The sequence below is a fragment of the Vitis riparia genome, chromosome 19 (genome assembly GCF_004353265.1).
Source record: "Vitis riparia cultivar Riparia Gloire de Montpellier isolate 1030 chromosome 19, EGFV_Vit.rip_1.0, whole genome shotgun sequence".
NCBI lineage: Eukaryota > Viridiplantae > Streptophyta > Magnoliopsida > Vitales > Vitaceae > Vitis > Vitis riparia.
Window position 1 is genome coordinate 22,796,538 of NC_048449.1, and position 4,127 is coordinate 22,800,664.

A 4,127-nucleotide genomic window follows, 5' to 3' on the forward strand; every position below is an offset into this window, starting at 1 on the left:
GAAAAACTAATGTATTATTTTTTTTTATTTAGAAAAAACTACATATTTTGACTTTTTCTATTTAGTAAAAAGTTTATAATAAGTTATGAAAAAGTAGAAAAAACAAACAACCTAAATTTTAAAAACAATGTTTTCAACAAAAAGCCAAAAAAACAAACACCACCTATTTTTATAATTAAAATATTTCAAAGATTAATGTAAATCTTGCACAAAGAAGTTTAATGCCTTTTTGCGAAAGTCATAGGAAGTCTACCATAGCAAAAATAAGTTTTTGGGAAAATCAAACCAACATCATCGTAACTAACCAAATTTGACAATTAATTAGTTGTCTTCTGTATCCAGTACATGCATTTTATACTATAAAATAGTAATAATAATATGAAAAATAAAAAATAAAATAAACTAAGAAGAAAAAAAAATGAAAGTACCTGGACATGCATGGAAGTGGATCTACCAGTCTTGAGGCTTGAAATATGGAGTGAGGTTGTGCTTAATGGTTTGGTCCTCCCACTCCAACTCGGCCCACCATTCTTGTTCTCCCTTGATTTCCTCTAAATTCTTACTAATTTTGATCTTGGAATCAAAAGGCAGTTTCCTTAAATTTTGATGCCTTGGGAATGTTGAGTGGACCACTTCCTTTTCCAAATTGACTGTCACATCTTCCAACTTCCAACAATGCATGACCACAAGCTTCTCCAGATAAGGAAATAACAGGTGGAATTAAGTTTATATCCGGACAGAATACTTGTAAGATTTTCAAGCACCTTTGTAACTTATGAGAGTTCAATAATGTTTGGATGGAAGGAACAGAATAGAGACTAATGAAAACTTCTCCCATGCATTTCAACCCCTCTAACTCCTCTAATAAGGCTCTATAATTTCCCTGGATACCTTCCTGGGAATCCATAATACTAAACAACTGCAAGGAAGAAAGACCTGATATGACTTGAGATGGAATTTCGTTAAGTAATAACATTTGATTCAAAATCAAAACCCTTAATTTTTTTAAATTCCTAAGCTCCTTTGTATCCCTGTATCAGATAAATTAAGATACTGTAGAGTAACTAATTTGCCAATGTTCCTAGGCAATGCAACTAAATTATCAAGGCTTGCAAAGTCCAAAACTGTTATAAGGGGCATATCTGTGAAGAACCCACTTGGAAATGATAACGGTCTCCTCGGATTGACAACTAATAGCAAAGTCTGAAGATTAGGAAAAGATGGTGGTTCCATGAGTTCTTCAAAAGTAGCAGAGACAGGATATCCTTTGTGTGCCCTTCCATTTTTCAACTTCTTGAGAAGTAACCAATTCACTTCCATCTACAACCACAAATCTGTTTTGCTTCTTATTCCCATTTTGACAAGATAACCACAAAGCCATATCACGTATGACATCATGCATCTTCACAAATCTTGCTCGTTCCCCTAGATAATGATCAATATTGTCATTCACCTCCAGTAGGCATGCATGATTTAAACTTGCAATAATTTCTTCTCCTCCATTTCTTGCTTCTTTTATGTCACCGTATTCATCTAGAAACCCCTCTCCAATCCATAGTTGTACAAGTCTATCACAGTCGATTTCATAATCCTCCGGAAATAGAGAGCAATACAGGAAACATGATTGCTCGACTTCATCATGTAGACTATCATAACTGAACGCTAAACGCGAAAACAAATGATTCTCCATACCTGGAAATTTTGCTGGATAATTCTTCAACATTTGTATTTTTTTCTCCCATTCCTCAGGTGTTTTTACTCCTGCCATTGCTCGTCCTATGGTGATGAGGACAAGTGGGAGGCCGTCACACTCTTTGGCAACAATCTCCGCCAGCTTTGGTATATGTGGGTGGGAATTTATAGTGTCTTCGCCTACATATATCTGAAACAGAGCAAATGCTTCCGCCCATTCTAAGCACTTGACTTCAATCCTCTTCTTAGCTCCCATATCTCGGCACACAGTTGAAAAACGGGTAGTCAATACCACCTTGGACTCACTTCCATCATTTACAGGAGGAATCCCCACTGCAAAGAGATCAAGAGGCTCCCATATATCATCCAATAAGAGGACAAATTTCTTCGTCTTCAAGACGTTGAATATTGCTTCTTTCCTTTCATCCTCACTCCTACCTTTCCATTGGAAACTAGGAATCTCCAAATTATTGAAAAGAACTTGCTGGACCTTTTCCACATTGGCTGGTCTGGACAGAGTCACCCAAATCACTGCATCAAACTCAATCCTGGTTTTAAGGAACTCATTGTTAATCCTGGTCAAGAGGCCTCTCGATCACGGTAGGACTGGGCAGAGGTTCAGCCACCACACTAAAATTAAAGCCCTCCGTCTTCTTTAAAGTCACATCATCCATCTTTCCACGAACCATCTTCCCAATCTTGTAGCTGGCACGGTAGTTTTTGGGACAACAGGTTCCAAGACATTTCTTCTGGATTTCTTCATCACCTTTTGCCAACAAATCATTTACTTCTTTTTGCATGGCTTCTACGCTCTGGATCCAGCCGTCCACTGCACGAGTACGTTTCTTCCGAAGTTTCTCTTCACGGTCCACCTTTTCCTTCACATCTTCATAGACGTTCTTGAGGTCCTCCATTGCAGTTCTTAGAGAGTTAAGGTTTTCTGGGAGCTCACGGATGTAAACAGCACGCTTGGCAGTACAATCCCACAAGCAAGAGGCAATATCCAAGACTGGGCTCACAAAATCCATGGCAAAAGCAAAGAGTGGGAAAATTGAAGCAAAGCAGATATGAGGATCAGAAATCAGAAGTGATGGATTGCAGTGGGAGAGATGACAGCGTGAATATTACCAGCTTATGTTTATGGGCCCTCGACAGAGTCTACTGGAATAGTATCAAAAAGAAAGAAATGATAAAGAAACAGTAAAATTGGATATCAGCATTATTAACAACAAACATGACCATGACTGCTACTTAAAAGGAAAGGCAAACATGTCTTATCTTGAATTTGGATGATTGAATCAGGAAACATCACAATTTATTACCATAATAAAAATTTTATAATGTTAAATTCCGTACTTAATAGGAAATTGGTGATTATATAATTATAAGAATTTCTAATTATACTTTGTTGCTAAGAAAATGTTAGAAAAATTTTAATTAACACTTGTTTCTATGTGATGTTTTGTTCAATTTATGGGTTTGTGATTGGAATACCGTGGAAATCAATTCATGAACTTTTAGAATTTTTTTATTTAGAAAAGAGTATCAGATCCATTTTTTAATTTATTTTAAATAATTGGAGTAAATTCATTTTTAATATAAATTTTATGATTGTTACTGTTGTTATTTATTTTTATTTTTTTTATAAGAAATTTATAGAAGTTTATGGAATTTAATTTTGTTAAGAATTTGATAAATTATGAGGTAAAAAGTGTGGCTTTATGTGATAGAATTTCAGTTTTGATTTTGAAATTTTATAAATTTATTTTAGATTAATTTCTCAATTAAATTAAGTAAAATTTAGGTATAAATTTTATTGATAAAAAGAAAAAAAAACCATTTAAGTCATATTCGATCTTTTTAAAATAGTCATGTTAATTTAAATTTAATTCATTTTTTTGTTCAAATTGTATGAGATTAAGATAATTTAATAAGTTTTTAAAATAGAATGGCCAGTTTGGCCTTGTTTTTTGGAATATGTTTTTAAAAATTATTTTTAATTTAAAGAATAAGAAGCAACTTTCTAGTGTTTGATAAAAATAAGGGAGATTGACAAGTTGTATTTAAAAACAGTTTTTAAAAATGAAAAACAAATTAAAAACTTTTGGATAAGTTATTTTTAAAAATAATTTTTTTGTCTTGGTATTATAAAAACAATGCAAATTCAATTTATATAATATAAATTAAATTTAATTCAAGTCTTATTGAAAATGAAAATATTTTTATAATTACAAAAAATTAAAAAATAAATAGTTTTTAGTAAAATATGAATAATAATACTATAAGAATTATAAATTTTATCTTTTATAAAAAAAAATATTATTTTAATATATGTTTGAAACATAAGGATATTTCATTTAAAAATGAATAATAATAACAATAATTTAATTAAAATAATAATTTTTAATAATATTTTATTTTATATGAATAATGAA

The 4,127-nt window shown here is 31.9% G+C and overlaps 1 pseudogene; it reads right to left on the reverse strand.

Moving 5' to 3' along the window:
- Positions 1 to 450: 450 nt before the first annotated feature.
- On the reverse strand, positions 451 to 2,720 carry LOC117908335 (annotated as a pseudogene).
- Between the last annotated feature and the right edge of the window lie 1,407 nt (positions 2,721 to 4,127).